A 20761-nucleotide genomic window follows, 5' to 3' on the forward strand; every position below is an offset into this window, starting at 1 on the left:
GATAGTTTAATGATTTAAGAATGTAAAGATTTTTTCCTCTTTTAGAAGCTAAAATATACACTTGCACACAACCAAAAGTTATTAAAATAAATAACAAACATTAAAATGCTGCAATAAAAAATTTGCCGCAGGAACTCAGTGGGTTGAGCAGCACCTGCCGGCATGAGAAAGGAACTGCCAGTGGCTCAGGTCATGGCTCTGCACCAGATGTCCCGATGCAAGGTTTCAACCCAAAGCATCAACGGTTCCTTCCCCCCTGACAAATGCTGCCTGGCCTGTTCAACTCCTCCAGCAGATTGTGCGTTGTTCCAGGTTCCAGCATCTGCAGTCTCTCGTGTCTTCAAAATTTAAATGCTCATCTTTCTCCTGAGAGCCTCTGTCTTTCGTTTATTTGTCTTGGAGTCATACAGCTGGGAACCATGCTGACTAGGGGAACCCATCTGTATTAACCCAACACTTGGCCCCAAGGCATGAGTGTTACATGCTGTATATGTGGAACAAGAATGACAAAAAGTAGGATTAAAGTTTTTACTGAGTTATGTTAGTAAAAGTACACACTAAGCAACTTGCAGTGCAGGAGCGATGAATCAGGCCCGCCAAGTGAAAATGTGTGCAATCTAAAGCCTGCATGAAAAGATAGAGCCCTCTGCAGGGAGGACGCCAAATCAATTCACCACCTGATCAATCAGCTGCATGTTCCTTTGTCACAATTGATCGATCAATGCAGTTCATTGAGAACCAGGTCAGGATACGGGTTGTCCAGCCTGCGAATTGGGAGTCCCACAGAAGATTATGCTGCTCCGCCTCACTCCTTCAGAAATGCACCAGGACAGTCACAGGGCAACAGGTGACTTAAACTAGTCCCGGCACTGGAAAGCCAGGATTTCCGTGGCGATACCCAGGTAAGACTGTCGGAAATTTCTACAGATGTATCATGAATTGTATTCCAACTGGTTGTATCACCGTCTGGTATGGAGTGGCCACTGCGCAGGGTCAGAAAAAGCTGCAGAACGTTGAAAACTCAGCCATCTCCATCATGAGCACTAGCCTTCCCAGCATCAAGGACATCCTCAAAAGATAATGCCTCAAAATGTCGGCATCCATCATTAAGGACTCCCATCCCCCGGGATGTGCCCTCTTCTTCTCATTGCTACTGTCAAGAAGGAGGTATAGGAGCCTGAAGGCACACACTCAACGATTCAAGAATTGCTTCTTCCTCTCTGCCATCAGATTTCTGAATGGACAACCAACCTATGAACAATGCCTCACTATTTTTTCTTTTTTTGTGCTTTTTACACTGCTTATTTAATTTAATTTTTATATACATTGTAATTTATAGTTTATTATGTATGAAATATACTGCTGCCACAACACATGTGATGACATATTGCGGTGATATTAAAACTGATTCTGATAAATGCCAGTATTAGATTTATTACATCCATGTTACACTCCTACAGCCTGCTCAATAACTGTTTTAGTTTTTAATTCATGAGTGTGATTTAGAAACAGATTGTTGTGTAGCTACTTATTAAAATCTTGATACAGGATCTTGAGCTGAACTGCCAACAGTTCCTCCTGCTGACAGGTACTGCTCAACCCAGAGATCCTGTAGCAGATGTTTATCGCAGCATTTTAATGCTTATTTATTTTAGTTTTAATGACTTTAGTTTCAGTGTGTAAGTGTATATTTTATCTTCTAAATGGGGGGATAAAACTTTTATATTCCTAAATTAGTGCATTTAAATTAGACACAACAGTGATCTGTTTCCAAATCACTAGGGAGTTACTCTTTCTTGTAATCTTAAATAGCGACCAACTTTTAAAAGTAATATTGAAAACAACAAATTGCTTGTAAGATTATTTGATTGTCTGATGTAGAAGTGTTAGAAAAGGTGCAGAGGAGATTTACTAGGATATTGCTTGGATTAGAGAACACATCTCATGAGGAAAAGTTGAACAATCTGGGGCTTTTTTCTTTGGAGTGAGGTGATTTGACAGAGGTGTACAGAGTAAGAGGCATAGATTGAGTGTACAGCCTTTTTCCTTCGGGGAGGGGATGCAATAATGTAAGAGGACATACTTTTAGGGTGATTAGAACAAAATGTAGAGAGGGATGTCAGGGTAGGTCTTTGAAACAGGTAAATGCATGGAGTTCAAGGGAAAGGAACTCTTTTTGGACTCAGGTTGAATTACAGAGGACTGGGAGAAGGTCTGACCCCTGTGCACGCAGGCCCACCAATGTCTGGACGTGCCCTGGTGCTCGTGAACCAGATCCCCAGCTATGGGTAAATAGCCCCACTGCCTTGTGGGCAGCCTTGGGAGAGACGAAGGCTACGGGAGTAAACCCAGGCAGCAAATCCAGGGTGGAGCTCCTAAGGCGGTTGGACGTCATTGAACATCCTTCTGACAGCTCCTGCAGCCAAGCTGGTGCCAAACGTATTGCTTCATAAGCTTTCCTTTGGACTATACTGGTGAGACTGAGAGGGGGATAGAAACATAGAAAACCTACAGCACAATACAGGCCCTTTGGTCCACAAAGCTGTGCTGAACATGTCGCTACCTTAGAAATTACTGGGCTTACCCATAGCCCTCTATTTTTCTGAGCTCCATGTACCTATCCAAAAGTCTCTTATAAGACCCTATCGTATCTGCCTCTACCACCGTTGCCGGCAGCCCATTCCATGTACTCACCACCGTCTGTGTTTTAAAAAAAACTTACCCCTGACATCTCCTCTGTACCTACTCCCCAGCACCTTAAACCTGTGTCCTCTTGTGGCAACTATTTCAACTCTAGGAAAAAGCCTCTGACTATCCACACAATCAATGCCTCTCATCATCTTATACACCTCTGTCAGGTCACCTCTCATCCTCGGTCGCTCCAAGGAGAAAAGGCTGAGTTCACTCAACCTGTTTTCATAAGGCATGCTCCCCAATCCAGGCAACATCATTGTCCATCTCCTCTGCACCCTTTCTTGACAATTGGGCATCTCAGGACCTCCATACCTTCTGCCCAGGCTTGTGATGATGATTATCATCACCCATTATCTTTTTGAGACAGATGGATGCCAACCAAATGCATGGAACACTCTGCCGGGGTGGTGGTAGAGGCAGATACATTAGGGACATTTAAGAGGCATTTAGATAGGCAGATGGATAAACAAAAATGGAGGGCTATCTGGAAGGGAAGGGTTAGATTGATCTTGGATATGTTTTAAAATGTTGTCACATCATTTTGGGTCGAAGGGCTAGTGTAGTGCTGTACTGTTCTATGTTCTAATATTGTAATATTTATTGAGAGTTCATTAAATAAGTCCTTCCATTTTCTTAAAGGATTAAAAGACTGATGCATAGAAAATATGAACCAGGTACCTGTACACATGCAGGTGCTGTGTTGGAACATGTTGCTGACTTATCCCATCCCAGTGCCCTCAAGCCCAAATACCATCAGCATCACTAATGGCTGCGGTGTATAAGCATAGTGCTTAGATTAAGTTTCACAGCAGGGCTCATCTCTTCAGAAGAGGATGGCTGATAACTGATAAATAAATATGTATAAACTCTCAAAAGGTCAAAAAAATGGGCAAGTACCTCAATCAAGTCTCCAAGGCCTGTGGCAAGCTGAACATCAGAGTACAATCACCATTGATCCACGAAAGAAGTGTATAGCACATTTCTATGAAATAAATTGATCTTCAACAGATTTTATGGTATAAATAAAGCAGGGATATTACTGAGAGGTGCAAAAGCTGTTGTTATTTATTTGAGATCCAATCTCGTAACATGCAATGCCATTAGAAATCCTCTGCCTTGTCACTCATACATAGGAAAGGGTGCATCTGTCACTTGAATTGCCCAGAAAGCTGTCTTTGTTGTGGTGGCATTCATTATCTGAGTACAGGATGATAATTCAACTATGTGCAGAGCAGATGGAACTCTGCAGGTTAATCGGTCTAGAATGTGAAAAGAACAAGTTGATTAACAAAAGTAAAATTCGTTAATACCATTAATTGTCAATTTTCACATTGTTGAATAAAATTATATGCTTTTGTTGTGATGCAATTACTGTAAAGCTATATAAAACAAATTTGACATTGGCAGGCAACTTAGAATTAAACAATTAAGATTGCATAGGATGGCGAGGTAGCAGAGTGGTTAGCACAACGCTTTACAGTACAGTTGCTGCCATTTCAGTTCCTGCCGCTGCCTGTAAGGAGTTTGTATGTTCTCCCCCGACTGCGTGGGTAGCCTCCGTGTGCTCTCACAGTCTGAATGCTGACTGGTTGCTTGGTTAATTGGTCATTGTAAATTGTCCCATGATTAGGCTTGGATTAAACTGGGGGATTGCAAGTTACAAATTTCATGACACCGGCATGATAGTAAACCTGATTCCAATTCTGCATTGTGGCACAAAGGGCTGGAAGGGTGTATTCCACGCTGTACATCAATAAATGAATACAATTTGTCTTTTTAAATACAAATACAGAAAATTTCTGAAATGTTTTGTGCTTCTGATGTTAGCAGTATATTCCAGCAAATCAAGATGATTGAAACTTGGACAATGTCAATAAGGTAATTATCACTATAACTCCTTCAAATGGAGTGGGATGCATGTTAAGTGAAAAAGGGATTAAAGGCTGCAGAGATAAATGTGGATTAGATGATCAAGCATAGTACAGACATAATGGACATCAACTAAACAGGATTGAATTTTAAAGGTGTGAGGATAGACGGACATGTTAGAACTTATTTTTAATTCTGCTCTGTGAGCATTGAATCAGTGTATTAGGAAATTAAATAGGCAGATCGGGTTTTATTGGACAGATGTCTTTGGGTCTTTGCATAAGAGCCTCATTGACCAAGTGTAGTTTTCTCATGCTTTCTTTTGTTATACTCTTCCGGCCAAATTATATACCCATTTTAATGTAAAATAACAAATGCTGTTTATTAAAATTAATTTTTATTACAAATTCTATAGAAAATTCACAACCCTTTGTAATAAACAACCATCTTTCAAAATCATTTTATACTGAAAAATGGTGCATGGAAGCGTAATGTAAGATCACTGCATGTTATTTTAATGTGCTGCTGGGTGTACATATGCTTTAAACACTTCAATATGTTTTTAGTGTTCTGTTGGTGATGCTACAGTGAATTTTGCAGTGACTGTGTCAAGGAGCTCACAGCAGTTAGATTTAAAAAAATACTTAAAATTTGTTCGTACCCAAGGCACAGGTCATGGGCAAATTAATATTTCTTGGGCCTGCCTCTTGGAAATTTAGTAATATATAAGCCCAACGCTGAATAAACTGTACCCAATGTATGGCTTTTGTAGCCTACTAGCGTGGACTGTGCTAAAGAAAACTTAGGTCTAGATTGGGGAGTGGTTGCGTGGTATACAAGTCCAGAGGTGGGATGCACGGAGTCTTTTGACTGAGTCTAATGTGTGTGTGCGTTTACTTGCACAAAATGTTGATGCAATTTATTAGATGAGAAAACAAAATGAATTGTATTTCTTATGATATTTTTAGTTATTGATTTCAACAAGACTATATTTGGAAAAGACATTTTGGCATTCAAAGAAGAGCTGAATGAGCTTATGAGCTGAAATAAGATTCAAATGTAATCTTTTTATATTTAGAATTAATCTGACTGAAAAAGGAGGAGGAATTTTCTGGCTGTTCTTTCTATAGTTACACGTGCAAGTACTGTTGTACATGCAAAACATCTATAAATTTTTACCATAACTCTAATACTGTATGTTATTGTATTAGTTTTGATTTTGAAACATGCAGAAACCCCTCACCATGATTAAACGTACAAATTAAGTTACAGAACAACCTTACACTTTTTGAGTGCTGAAAGCCAGTTCCACCATTTGAGTGCTACTTTATTGAATGTGCTGCCCTCTGGAGGACATGTTGAACTAAGGTCCCAGCTTCCCACTCCAGCCTTCTCTGTTAACCCATACTGGAACACAGCAGTTAACTCAATAGCTTAAGCTGATAGATTCACTTCCTCAGAAATCAATTCTATTAGTGGTCAGTCAAGCTGTAATTAATTTAACTTATAGTTGTTTTCGTGTATGGCCCTGCCTACAAGCCCAGACCAAGAGAAATATGAGCAGATTTATGATGAGTACTTTATTGTTTGGATAATATTTGTAACAGCTCTTTTTCTATACCGATTATGCCTATGGAACACGCAAGTTTAATTTGCAAGAACTGCTAAATATACATAGTGGCCACTTTATTGGATGCATCTGTATACCTGTTCATAATACATGCATTCATTCAGGTGCCTTGCCGTTTGGCGTGGGCGATCATGTCTCTCCATCCATCACGGTCCCTGACCCTCCGAATTGTAGTTGTTGCCTCCCCTGTTTCTAACCATTATGCCTGTTCATAATACAAATTGGCCAATCACATGACAGCAACTCAGTGCATAAAAGCATGCAGATGTGGTCAAGAGATTCGGTTGCTGTTCAGACCCAACATCAGAATGGGGTAGGAATGTAATCTAAGTGACTTTGTCTATGGATAGGTGTGTTGGTACCAGATGGGGTGGTTTGAGTATTTTAGAAGCAGCTAATCTCCTGAGTATTCACAATGGTCTCTAAATGTTTACAGAGAATGATGCAAGAAACAAAAAAAAGCACCCAGTGAGAGGCAGTTCTGTGATTGAAAATGTCCTCTCTAATGAGAGAAGTTCGAGAGGAATGCCCAGACTGGTTCAAGCTATCAGGAAGGTGACATTAACTCAGAAAATAATGCTTTACAACAGTGGTGTGCAGAAGAGCATCTCTGAATGCATAACACGTTGAACCTGAAATGATGGGCTACAACAGCAGAACTCCAAGAAGCAGGCAAAAGACCAGGCGGTGCCTAATAAAGTGGCCACCTATATTTCCACTATGTAAAAAATGAACATGCATTAAAATAAATTAAAAGGCACAAATGTATGCTTCATTATGATCCTTTCCAAAAAGGAGTCATTATTATCTTTAAAATCTTGTTTTAGTGGTAAATGCTGTTGACATCATGAGAGATGATCTAAGTTGCGTGCAGACATTTCAGCTTGTAAGCTGCCCATTTTCTCCATTTGAGGCATTTTTAACTGTTATTATTCAGTTCACTTGCCATCGGTTAACACACATTCATTGCTTCATTTTCATTTAGAATTGTCAGTCCATTTTATAACTCAACTTAATCCCATTAATGGTCTACTTCATGCTTTCAGGTCTCCTGTTGCAGTCGTCACTTGTGAAGTTTAGCATTGATGTACCTATTTCTGTTTCTTTTATCACTGTATGTGATTGTACATGGCCAGATTTTATTGTCCAGCACATCTGCTCTTTGGAAGCACTGCAGTCCAGTGGTGAAGGTATTTGCACAGAGCTGCTTAGGGATAGAGTTACATGATTTAGACACAGTGATCATGAAGGAATGAATTTTTAGATCAGGATGATGTGTGGGACAGAAGGGAACCTGCAGATGGTGATGTTCCCCATGCACCACTGCCTTTATTCTTGGAGGTAGAACTGGCAGGTTTAAGAGTGAATTAGTTAAGTAACGGTGATGCACTTTGTGGATAGCACACAGTGTGGTGGTGTAAGGAGTAAATACTTTTGTGAATGAATATCATCCAAACAAGGTGTTTCACCCTGGATGGCATCAAGATTCTTGAGGGTTTTTGAAGCTGCTGTCATTGACACAAGTGCAAAGTATTCTATCACACGACTGATTTGTACCCATAGATAATGGCTTTGTATTGGTAACACTGAAGCTAGACACTTTCTAGACACTTCAGAGACCAATAAAGAAGCAAGCTCTTTTTGTGTGCATGGAATAGAGTGGTGTCCTTTTAGAAGAGATGAGGAATTTCTTTCCCCTGAGGGTGTTGAATCTGTAGAATTCGTTGCCACAGCTGTGAAGCCCAAGTCATATTTCAAGCAGAGTTTGATAGGTTCTTGATTGATAAGGGTATCAAAGGTTACGGGGAGTAAGCAGGAGAATGGGGTTGAACAGGATGAGATCAAATTGTGGAACAACCTCAATGGGTTAAATGGCTAATTCTGCTCCTACGTATGTCTTATGGTCCCATGGAATCAGTTGTGTATGAAGTTATATGGACCAGACTGGTAAAGATGATATTTCCTTAATTAAAGGTTATCAATGAGCCTCGTAGGCTTCTAGAAGAACCTGTTTGTTTCAAGAATGATTGTTGAAAATATCTATTTAAAAAAAAGTTTACTTAATTAGATAACTCAAGTGTCCCAGCTACATTGATGAGATTTGATCTATGGATCATTAAGCCAGCCCTCTGGTTAATTGGGCCGGTAATTAACTGCTACACCTAAGTTCTGACCATGATAATTGTTCTCAGCAAGTAAATTCAAGTAGACAGACAATATCTGTGAAGTAGTGAAATGCAGCAGTTGTTCTGCAGAGCTGAGCTAGTCTCAATAAGTGAGATGGCAGGGAAGTTCAGACAATGGGAGAACCCTTTTGAAGTGCTCATAATGCTTATCCATTGTCAATGTGGTGGGACCTTCACCCAGAACCTTTCCAAGAGTGCTGGTTAGACCACTGCAGATCATGTCATAGCATTCTAAACTGAACCGTATCACGAGGCTGCTGATTGTTTTAGTTGGAAACTTGGCTGTCTATCTGAAATGCGCATTCAACATGACAGCAATAGATCATCATTAAGTTATGTTTTGTAAATGTTAAACACTCATCAGCATTAAATCATGCCTGAGAATATATTGTTACTATCTTATTGAATGAAAAATAGAATGTATGGCTCAGTAAAAATGAGTGCACTTGCACAGGACTGCTCATAGTGGTATGCATTGGTCAGCTGTCTGGCCAAAGATTAGGAATTATAAGCATGAACACAGTTGTCAGCCCAGTAATGGGCCTTCTGGCCCACCGTGCCCATGCTGACCTTCAAGTACCCGTCTGTACTCGCGTAACAGCACTTGGTCCTTGACCTGCTGTCTCTTTCCACTTTAAATTCCACGTTTTCTTGATGAAATGATGGAGCAGACTTGTTGGGCCGAATGGCCGAATTCTGCTCCTACACCTTATGGTCTTATAAATGCTTATCATTGGGGATATTGTGAGCAGCATACTGCCCCAGTGCCAGAGATCCAGGGTGAGTTCTGACCTTGGATGCTGACTGTATTGTGTCTCCCTCTGACCACGTGGGTTTCTTTTTTGTGCTCTGGTTTCTCTTCGCCCCCGACCCCCCGATGTTCCAAAAGACATGTAGGTCCGCAGATTAAGTAGCCACTGTAAATCTTAGTCTAGAGCTGGGTGGTAGAGTCTGGGGGTAAGTTGAAGGGAATGTTGGGCTATATGATGAGCCTAAATGGGTGGTTGATAGGCAGCATGGTCTCGGTTGGCCAAAGGGCCTATATTCGTGTTGAATGCCTCAAATCTATGACTAGATCTTCCGTTACCATCAGCTCAGTGAGTTTGTATCATCTCAAGTAGTGTGTTTACATCAGGGGTTCCCAGCCTGGGTTCCATGGACCTGTTGGTTAACGGTAGGGGTCTATGACATTAAAAAATGGTTGGGAACCACTGCTCCAGATGGAAAAAAAACCATCCTCGCTACATCTCTTACCCTATCCCTCTAGCTCATAATTTTGTACATACATATTGTGTTTCTTTCCTTCTTCCCCCTGTGTCCTGCACTTTAGGAAAAAGAACCTAATCTATCCAGTCTTTCCTCAACTATGTCAGCCAACATTCTGGTAAATATCTTCTTCATCCTTTTCCTTCAGAACGGAATGTCAAATCTAGGACTAGTGTTTAATGAGAAATCAGTGCCTCCAAATAAAAATCATGGACTGACACTTACTAAGCACAGTTGGCCGAATGGACTCCTTCACTGTGTGCCAAGGAGTTGTAATTTAGTTCCAATAAGGAGCTGATTAGAGATTGTTTTGTGACAACTGGTTTGCAGTGTCCTGTAGAAAAAAACATGCATTATGTCCTTATATATGTGGATATTTTAGTGCAGTATATTTTCCTGAAAGGAGACGATACTTGTTGTTGACCATTCTTGCCCAGTTAAATGGCAAACATTGCAAATAAAAAACACAAAATCAAACTGATATGGGGTAGATGATTTTTTTTTTGAAATGTTGGTGCTTTATTCCTCTCCATAGATGCTGCCTGACCTGTTGAGTTCCTCCATCATTTTGTGTGTGTTGCTCTGTATTTCCATATCTGCAGAATCTCTTGTGTTTGTGGTTATTTTCCTTCCTGGTTATGTTTCTGAATCAGGCAACTTAAAGTGCACCCATTTATCAAATACTGAATTCTTTGTATTTTAAGATTTCTTGGTGCATAACTTGGACAGGATTAGAACCTAAGGAGTTAACTTTTAACCTACATTAATGCATGTGGTATAACGTGTCCTTGGAGAATCCGATCAGGTTTGAGAGCTGATTTTCAGTGGAGCTGTGTTTAGCACAGGCAAGGGTGGAGCCTAATCGCATGCATCCAACAGAGAAAGAGAAGCGTACTTTGCACATTCACCAGTGTCACAGCTGCATCACTGGGGAAACATACTGAGAGTGCGGCATCAGCACCTTTTTCAGCCTTTTGAACAGGACTTAGCTGGAACCCTTTTGTATTTACGTTGATAGCACATTATTTTCATCTGATAATTCTGGCTGATGGATTAATGGTTTACTGGCAACAGCCACTGATCTCAGCACAGGCTCAGGATATGCCAATGGACAGAAGAAGGACAACATTAAGATTGCAAAGGCCTTTTTAACCAAGGTGAAGGTTTTATTTAACAAAATGACATTTGAAATACACTGCATTTTACTGAACATGTAGAGCATAATTTCGATGGTTGTATTTTGTTGGGGATCTATTTTAATCTTAGAATTTGCCTGTACTCTGCTGTCTTGGAAAATACAACCATTTTTAATTATGTTGCTGTGTATATTGAAGACTGTCAGCTAGTGGATAGAAGCACTGTCAGGGCCCTGCACAAATGTACTCAGGTACATTATCTGAGTTGTGATAAATGCATATATTCCCTCTAAATTTTTTGAGCCATTTATTTAGAGTCTTTGTTTAAATTTGGGAAAACAGAAATTGAAATTTTATGCCTCATGTTCCCAATTCCTGTTCTTGCTTTCTTTGAACAAATGATGCTTCACATTAAGAATTATTGCCTACATTTTCAGCATCGTTGTCATTGTCTTTAGATGCTCTCATTACATTTTGTTCATTGCCTTGAGGAGAGAGATAACTAATGCAATTAAATCAGAGGTTAGGAAAAAGTGCCTTTATCCTAATTTCATATTTCTAATATTTAAGTGCAGGTCTTTAGGTATGTGAGTTTGAACATGCTTTTCATTTGGTTAAAGTATACAGAAACCTTGCCTTTTGTTTTATAATATTGTAAGTATGGCAATTCTGCCCTTGTCATCCAGTAAGCACTATTAGAATAAGTGCTAAATTGAAATTGAAAATAATTATTTTCAGCTATTGTTAGGTAGTTTTGCATGGAAATTTGGTTATATTACAGCAAGGGGTTAATTAGGACATCAGGTCTAAAGAATTTCAACGCCTACTCTTAATGGCATTAATATCTTCTACGTATAAAAAGCCAATTGTATAATAACAGAATTCCATTCTTTCTGAAAATGTGCCCTATTGAGGACCCTGGTGTAATATATGCTGTTTCAGCATTTGTCTATTGGGATGAAACCATCTGCTTCTCAACAGTTGCAGTCAGCGCTCACTACCTTCAGACCTGTCAGACCGTCAGCAAATTACCAGACCGGACAGTCCCCTTGTGCACAATGTATAAAGAGCTTCAGGCTATGTTGAGGGAAATCCTCCATTTTCAACAGGCTTGGTTAACTGTTACATATTTTTAGGGAGATTACGATGATATAGTACAAATTTCAAGCTGTACATGACTCTATGTATGAATTTCAACAGTAATTGCATTAATTCATTAACCCATCAATAGCTTTCAGATCCACGATTCCGAAAATGTATCAAGGGTAAAGGATATGATTCTACACTACAATAAATAAATAGAATGATTGCACCATATTGATTTTGTTTTGCATGCTTCCATAATAATTTCTGTTTTCCTGGAAGTTGCAAAACCTTTGTCCAACAAAAGCTTTGTTTTCTTGGATTCATGTATTTTTCTAAACAATTTGTCTTTATTATTATTATTATTATGCGATGTTAAGAAAAAAATCTACAACAACTATCATAAACCTTTCGGTAAAATTCACATTTTAAAATGAGATATACTGAAAGTCATCTGGTATCATAATCAAACATTTTTATTTCTGGGAACTTCCCACAAATGTTCTGGTAAACTCCTTTCATTTTGCTAATGGGTAACAAGTTTTCATTTGTTTATTCAAAACAGCTGAAGTCATCCAGTGATGAACTAGTAAGAAAATTTATTTGTGCTTATTAATTGTAATGTTATTCTCTGTAGTATCTGGAGGACTGTTAGTTGGATTGTCACATTGAGGTTGTAGGTCTGATACAGGTTTTTGTAAAACAGAAACATTTTGGTGAAACAAGTTGATTTATTTCATCAGCTAATGGGAGGGAAGTGATTCTTGTTTATGTCAGCACACGCCTGGTAATTCTGTTTACTGTTACAGAAATACAGCCAGACATGAACTGTAGTCGACCACTGAGCTGACATTTATTCTGATCTGATACTAGCAATGAATTCATTAGCTAATTATTTTATAGGCAGCTGCTTTTGGAGGAGACAACCACAATTGCTTTTAATATTCTGAAGAAGTCTTAAAATTGAAACATTATCTTTGCTTCTCTCTCTATAGATGCTGACAGTACTGCTGAGTGTTATTGCCTGTATTTATGATAGCCATTTTTATAACAGCTATTTTTGATATGAAGGTAATTTAGGAAATTTGTTTTAATTGATCTTTGTTATTATGATAGTGGCATAAGAAAATAGCAGGAATTGGGTGCTTAACACTTCAAGCTTTCCCTACAATTTCCTATCATCAAGGCTGATGAGACTGAGGTCTCATGACCTCTTTTGGGCCAGATCTCCATTGCTCTTTGATCTTTGAAAAACTTAATCATTCTTTTTAAATACCTCTAACAAACTAGCCTCTGTTTCATCAGTCCTGATGAAGGGACTGGGTACAAAACATCAACTGTCTATTATTCTCCATAGATGCTGCCTGACCTGCTGAGCTCCTCCAGCATTTTGTGTTTATCGCTCTGGGTTTCCAGCATCTGCACTACCCCTCGTGTTATTAAAGTGCCGAATGTCCTTGTATTTATAATTTTGCCACTCTCTAAGGTAGAGAATTACAGAGATAAACTGCCCCAAGCAAGAAGTTGTTCCTCTGCAGCTCAGTTTTGAATGACTGTTCCCCTAATCTTGTAACTCTTTTTGTAAATCTCTGGTGAGGCCATGACTGGATTCTTGTGTTTGGTAAGAGACGCTACACAAGGATGGATGCAAAAGTTTTTGAGATGGAACAGAGGAGATTTACCATCATGATTCCAGGAATGAGGGTTTTCAACTACAAGGTTACCCATTTTCTAATCTTTTTTTTCTAGTCCCGATGAAGGGTCTTGGCCCAAAAGGTTGACTGTTTACTCTTTTCCATAGATGCTGCCTGGCCTGCTGAGTTCCTCCAGCATTTTGTGTGTGTTGCTTGGATTTTTCTCTTGTTTGGAACGCAGGTTAATTGTGTGCAATTGTTTTTTTGTTACTGGAAGAGCTGTATTTCTTCTGTTAATTTCATTTTTCTCTGTACTTTTATTTAATTGCTGGGATTTCTATGAAAAATAAGCTAGGGGAAGACCGAGTTGAAGACCTTTGCCCAAATTATTGCCATTTTCTATTTGTACTACAGTAGATGTTCCATGAGTTTCCGATTTCCAAACATAATGCTTATCTTGATAAGTACTCACATTTCCCTAAAGCAAAATTGAATTGCTTCAGGAAATATGAAGTGAAACTGAATTGCTGGAAACACTCAGTGAGTCAGTCAGGCAGATCAGAGAGGTCACTTACTGTTAGATGTACCAAATTGTTGCCTTGCTGGATTGTGTTGAGGGAACAATATGCTAAAATTTATGATGAACCAGTATGTTCGTCTATGTCTCATTTCTACATACAAGCAAGAGTTCAAATCTCTATTAAATACAGTATGTATTATCCTTGCTTTTTATGACAAATATATAGTGTTTGCAGTACAAAAGAGCCTTTTTAAGATTCATTTAATGATGTTTGTGCAACATGTATTTCAGGACGATATTTAATTTCTTGGTGGAGTAATGTGAAATTTTGCTGCTCTTTTAAACTGTGATCGTGTCCACTTGTAGTAGGATACTGTATGCTTTATTTTGTACATAATTCACAAATTTAGGAATGGTTCTGAACTTGTATCAAATAAGACCCTGTCCTTCTCGGCATTCCCAGGCTACTGCTGATCTCTGCATTGTGTGCAAACCTGGCGGTGTATTGAGCTCCTAGCATAAAGAACTGCAGCCTCTGTGTAATCCCACTACTGAAGAAAGAGAAGTTTACTGTTTGATCCAACAGAAGTTTACTGTTTGATCCATCCGGGGGTGGACGCAGTCAGTCATTATTTAGGAATTAATCTTTACTCCCTTTCTTCAACCAACCAATGCTAAAAGGTTCATTTAAAACTGGTTTGACTGGTTCAAGGTCAGCAATTTAAAGTTGGAATGATATTGACAGAACGATGTTTGGATTGTACAGTATTGTTTTGGAATGGTAAATATGATTTACAATGTAGCCATCTACATTTTAAAAGTTAGCAAACTTGCTTTGGTCTATTAAAGCCTGTGTTTAATTCTGTGGTGGTTGATGGTTAACATGGACTTTGTGGGCTGATAAACCTGTTTCTTTGCTGTACCTCTGTTTGATTTGGTCACATTCTATTTGTGAGGGCTATGTAACAAGACTGCACTCAATGGCGACTTGATTAGGTGTACCTGCACACTTGCTGGTTAATGTAAATATCTAATCAGCAAACCAATGCATTAAAACATGCAGGCATGGTCAAGAGGTTCGGTTGTTGTTTAGACCAAACATCAGAATGGGGAAGAAATGTGATCTAAGTGACTCTGACTGTGGAGTAATTTTTGGTGCCAGGCGGAATAGTTTGAGTATCTCAGAAACTGCTGATTTCCTAGGGTTTTCACGTACAGCAGTCTCTAGGTTTACAGAGAATCGGGAGAAAAACAAACAAAAAAACATCCAATGAGTGACAGTTCTTTGGGCAAAAATACCTTATTAATGAGAGAGGTCAGAGGAGAATGGCTAGACTGGTTCAAGCTGACAGGAAAGGGATGGTAACTCAAATAATCATGCTTTACAACAGTGGTGTGCAGAAGATCATCTCTGAACGTACAACATGACAAAATTGAAGTGGACGGACTGCAGCAACAAAGACAACGAACATATGCTCAGTAGATTCCAGTTAATTGGGACATATTGGAACCAGTATATTTTGGCCCAATTAAGTGGCTGCCCCAGTTATCCAAAGTTTCATGGAAATAAGTAAAAGGGTATAAAAAAGATAAACTACCATTTAACTGGGTAACAAATTATGTATTTAAATGAAATACAGTACACATTTGAACACCACCAATACCTCTGCAGTACTATAAAACTGTATATTAATTCCTAAAAGAGGAATTCATCCAGTATTCACTGCCATTTTGTTCTTTGAATGACTAAATGTACAAAGAGGTGTATGGGATGTCCAGGGAGGGGTAGCATCTCTGGTGAAGGGGCATGTCATGTCCAACCTGGGACAGCTCCCTCATGTTAGCTCCCTACTGGACACTCTGCTCTCACCTTTAGCTCCAAGTAGCTGTTTGTATCTGATAGCTACTGCATCCCATTCACTGTACAACATGTGGGCTAAACCGGGTGAGGGTAATCAGCGGGCTTCTTACTACGTTGAGATAGGGACATGCCTGTTCTAGTATGCGATCAGCTCTGGCAGACTGATCTGATGAGATCTACAGTGAGATCCAGCAGCCAGGAAGGCGATTCTGCAATGCCCTGTGGAGAGCAAAGGGCATAATGAGTCCCCGAAAGAGTCATGGTTATCCATTGCAACCAAGGAAGACCCCAGTTTGTGACGATTACCTATACCACTGGACCTGGACAGGCAAGGTTGAGAGAGTGGAACTACCCAGTGCACCGGCTTTTCCACTTTAAAAGTTCTCCCACATGTTACCTGGCATTATCAGATATGATGGACAACCACCAATGAACAAAATCAGTGCAGATGAAGTGCTTTCTAATGGACTCCCTTCATACAATGCCTTCGACGATTACATCCTTCAAATCTTCATTTTCATTGTAACATTTAAGACGATCGTCGAGACCTTGAAATTCTTCATAGTTCCTAATGTGTTGAAGTGTGAAATCATTTCACTTTCACTCCCAGCCACTTATGACATCTCCAAGTCTGCTTGCGTGACACAGCGGTGCACAAAACAGTTCTGAATTGTCTTGCTGCTTATTTCTGACCAACTATTAGTGACTAAAATCACAGCTTTTTGAACACAAGTACTTGCAGCTGCCGCTATTTAACACTGTTTGATCTAAGCACAGTGTAGTGTCTAATGGCCATGCAAGGGCATGTGACTGATGCTAGTTAGAAACTGTTCGGCAAGAGTCCCCTGACCCAATTAAGCAGCATTGTGTCTAAAATAAATGAAGGGAATCCCAGCTATTTTCTAGATTAGTTTTTGCTCTTTAAGAGTTGTCCTAAATAAGTGACTGCCCCGATTAGTCAATGACCCAACTTGCAGGAATCCACTGTATTTATAATTCTGAATCAGTGACTGTTTTTGAGCACTGTATCTATAAAATGCTTTCAAGGTTTTGGCATGTCCTGTTTTCTCTTTGCAATCTGATAAAAGATCCCCTATCCCATACACTGTATGAGGCAATGTTTTTCTGTTTTATGTTAAGCAAAAAGAAAACGCTTTGAGTTAGCTTTGATTTTTTTTTCATAGGCAGTAGATAAGCCAGTAACTGAGAATACTAGATGGTATTCTTAGGGACTCAGTGCAGAGATGCATCCTGAAAGAGGAACATTATATAAACTTGCTATGCTCAAAATGTGTATAGCTGACATGAGAGATTAACCATCCTGGTATCATATTGCCGCAGTAGGAAGACTGGTCTATTAATGTAGGGTTCTGAGGGCATAACCTAGACGAGTATGTGCACTGTCAAGCTTAAAATAACTTTCAGATTCCAGCAGTCCATAGTCCTTGTGTTCCAAAAATGAATTAATAGCCTCTCTGATTTGGAATCGCAGTTCTGGATGTGGCTTAAAGGAAGAATTTGTATTGCAGTCGCCAGACTAGCTAAGTATAACTGCTGTAGTTTAGCATGTCACAGCTGGTAGCATTGGCCTCTGGGCTGAACTGTTATTTCAATTCCCATCTGAGTTCAGAATCTAGGGCAACAGTGCAGTGGTGCATCCTTGAGTTGTATTGTTGGAGATGTCCCCTTTTCAAAGTTCAAAGTACATTATTATCAGCCTATATATACTGTACTGTATACGACCTTGAGATTCATTTTCTTGCAGACAGCCACAAAACAAAGAAACACAATATGATGGAATAAATAAAATTGTGTCAGCTGTTTGTGGTCCAATAGGGATTCAAGACACCAGGCACTATTGGAGGGAAACAAGTATTTTTCTATACAGGTCAACATTCAATAATCCGATAATCCACACTGATTTCAAATTTTCTGCGCAATTGTAATTTCAAATTTTCTGGGCCACCATACCAATCTGCTGCGCATTGTTTTGGTTGCACTAGATCCATTCACGTGTTGGCGCGCTCTGTGCACCTACCCATCTCACCCGCCAGTGGCGGGGGAGCTGGCGTGCACTGGGTCGGTCCGCCTGCCGGTAGTCACACACTGCCCTCCGGTGTTGCCTGGCCGGTGCTCCGTTCTCTTCTGCCTACGACCTCAGCTCAGACGTGGTGACCCGCTGAATTTAAGCATATGACTAAGCGGAGGAAAAGAAACTTAACGAGGATTCCCTCAGTAACTGCGACTGCAATGTAGTCTTTGGGGTAACTGCAAGTCTGTGTCTTTACTATCGCTTAGCTCATGCTTGAGTGCTGGTAGCGGGTGTGCTTTATTTTTTGCTGGTGGGGAGGGGGATTGTTGCTAGCTGCCGCTTACATGCGGGAGGGAGGGGAGCAGGGGTGGGGAGCTTAGGGGTCCTAACATTTAACTGTCGTTCATTCTTTGGGGCACTCCTCTGTTTTCGTAGATGGTTGCGAAGAAAAAGCATCTCAGGATGTATATTGTATACATTTCTCTGACATTAAATGAACCTTTGAATCCTTTGATATTTTAAAGGTATGATGAGGTGGTTAGCTATTGCTTAATGTGATCCTTCTGTAATTTGGCATTTTCACTAATCTGGCACTCATCAGGTCCCACTGGTGCCAGATTATAATATTTCCCCCTCAACAAATAATGCATAAAACATATTACATTTTGATTCACCCCATAGCAGTTCATAGTTTGTAGCTGTCTCTCAGTGGTTGCAGAGTTTACCTACCTGGATAATCACTGGATTTTGAAAGTAATTTATTGCAAGAATTGCTTTGAGGTGATCCTCATGATAAGCTGCAGTTCAAAAACCAGGTTTATCTGGGCTAGGACAGATTTGCGCCCTGTTTTAAATGTCATAATTGGAAAAGGTTGTTGCAATGGAGAGTATGTGGAAATTATCACTTGAGATAACAGGATCTAAATGTTTAATTGCATTGACAAACAGTGAAGGTTAAGAGGAGATTTGATTCAAAATCATGGCAGATTTTGATGCTAAATAGGAAAATCAATTTCTATTGTTCAGCAAGAGCACACAATTAAAATTAGTAAAACCAGGAACAAGGGTACAAGGAATCAGATTTAATATTGAAATCTATATTTTGTTTTAAAATTAAGAGTTAAAATTAATTACCAACATAATACACTTGGAAATAATTAAAACCATTACTGAAAAATAAAATAAATCAAAATGCTTCTGGTTTATCCCTAATCTGTAGGCTCACCATACCCACAGAAGTCTACAGCATCTTGTATTCTGCATCTGTGTGGGACCTGAATCAGACTGACTTGGTATGACATGAAGTCTGTTGTTTTGCAACAACAAAATTACTACAAATTTTAAAAGCAAATAGTGCAAAAAAAAAGGTATAATTAGCAACAAAATGCTGGAGGAAATCAGCAGGTCAGTCAGCATCTAAGGAGGGAGCAAACAGTCGATACTTTGGGCCAAGTCCCTTCATCAGGAGTTTATGAAGGAGTAATGAGGTCATGTTCATGGTTTTAAGGACCATTTAGAAATCTGAAGGCAGAGGGGAAGAAGTATTCCTGAATTGGAGTGTGCATCTTCAGGCTCCTGTACCATCTCCCCGATGGTAACGAGTAGAAGGCATGTCCCAGATGATGAGGTTCCTTAGTGATGGATGCCAACTTTGCTCTGATGGATGGCGATTTCCCCAACGTTATACTTAGGAATCCCAGCACAGCCAACTCTGGAGTTGAAATCCTTGCAATCCAGTGGCGGGTGTGATGCTATATGAATTATCAGTCAATGTACTTGAACTTCTGCCTTCCCTGCACCTGAGAACCAGTGAAATCCCAGTAGCGTAAGGCGAGTGGTTAGGCAGGCAGGGTCTGTGGATTGAGAGTCCATGTGAACGGCTGGATCTAGCATGATTCAGACCATTGTAGTGTTCCAGTGATCCTGTTGGAGTTCCAAAAGATGTTAGAAAGAGAGTAGATAAATATTTTAAAAGATAGAAAGAATAGTGTGCAAGACTATGAGGGGCATAGACAGGGTGGATTGTAGCAAGCTTTTACCAACACAGATATCTGTAACCAGAGGGTATAGATTTAAATTATGGAGTAGAAAAGGTTTAGAAGGTATATATAAAAGTTTATTCTTGTGCAGAGGGTGTTTGAAGTTTGTAGCACCCTACCTGGGAGGGTGGAAGGAATGGAGAATAACAGCATTTAAATATTGAGACGAGCACTGGAATTGGCAAGGCATAGAAATTCTGCAGACCTGGAGCTGGTAAATGGGATTAATGTCGATGGGCACAGGTACAGTAGTTCTGATTTAATGAATCAGTAGTCCTGATACTTCTGAGCATTGTAGTTTGCTCCGCTATGTGCTGAATTGAATCCTGTTCCGGCTGCTCTGGGCTTCATACCTGAGGACTCACTTTCGTTCTAAATGCTTTTTGCTTACTTTCATTGCTTGCATGGTTTATTTCTCTCCTCTTTCCTCCCCGCCCTCCCCCTGCCCATTGGGTGTTTGTCATTTTTTTTTTAAAAGGGATCTTTTAGGTTTCTTGTTTTGTAGCTGCCTGTAAGGAGACAAATCTCAAGGTTGTATAATATATGCATACTTTGATAATAAATGAAATTTGAACGTTGAACTTTGAACTTGTGAAATATTTAAACATGCTAGAGATCATATAAATGTTGAAAGTTTTAATGCTTATAACACTGGTTTTCTTTGACAGGATTTTTTTTAAAGGAGTCAATTTATAACATTCCTCAAATATTGGCTTTTCAAGGGAAGATCCCCAACTCTTTAGTCTGAGACCAAAGGAGTGCATGGGGATGAATGATTTCTGATTGGTTAGGAACATTCCAAGCATATTCT

At 39.6% G+C, this 20761-nt stretch overlaps 1 protein-coding gene across 4 annotated transcripts in view; it reads left to right on the forward strand.

The window, feature by feature from the left end:
• The window catches only part of cyth1b (cytohesin 1b), a 252469-nt gene that overhangs the window by 149277 nt on the left and 82431 nt on the right, over positions 1-20761 (forward strand). Inside the window, exon 1 of one of the 4 annotated variants that reach the window (XM_063074559.1) lies at positions 10555-10802. The exons of the other annotated variants lie outside the window; for them this stretch is intronic. The gene's annotated coding sequence lies outside the window, so the exon portion shown is untranslated. Of the gene's footprint in view, positions 1-10554; positions 10803-20761 lie in introns of those variants that run through there. 4 annotated transcript variants of the gene reach the window in all.

This window comes from Mobula hypostoma, chromosome 22, assembly GCF_963921235.1.
Source record: "Mobula hypostoma chromosome 22, sMobHyp1.1, whole genome shotgun sequence".
In the NCBI taxonomy this organism is placed as follows: Eukaryota; Metazoa; Chordata; class Chondrichthyes; order Myliobatiformes; family Myliobatidae; genus Mobula; species Mobula hypostoma.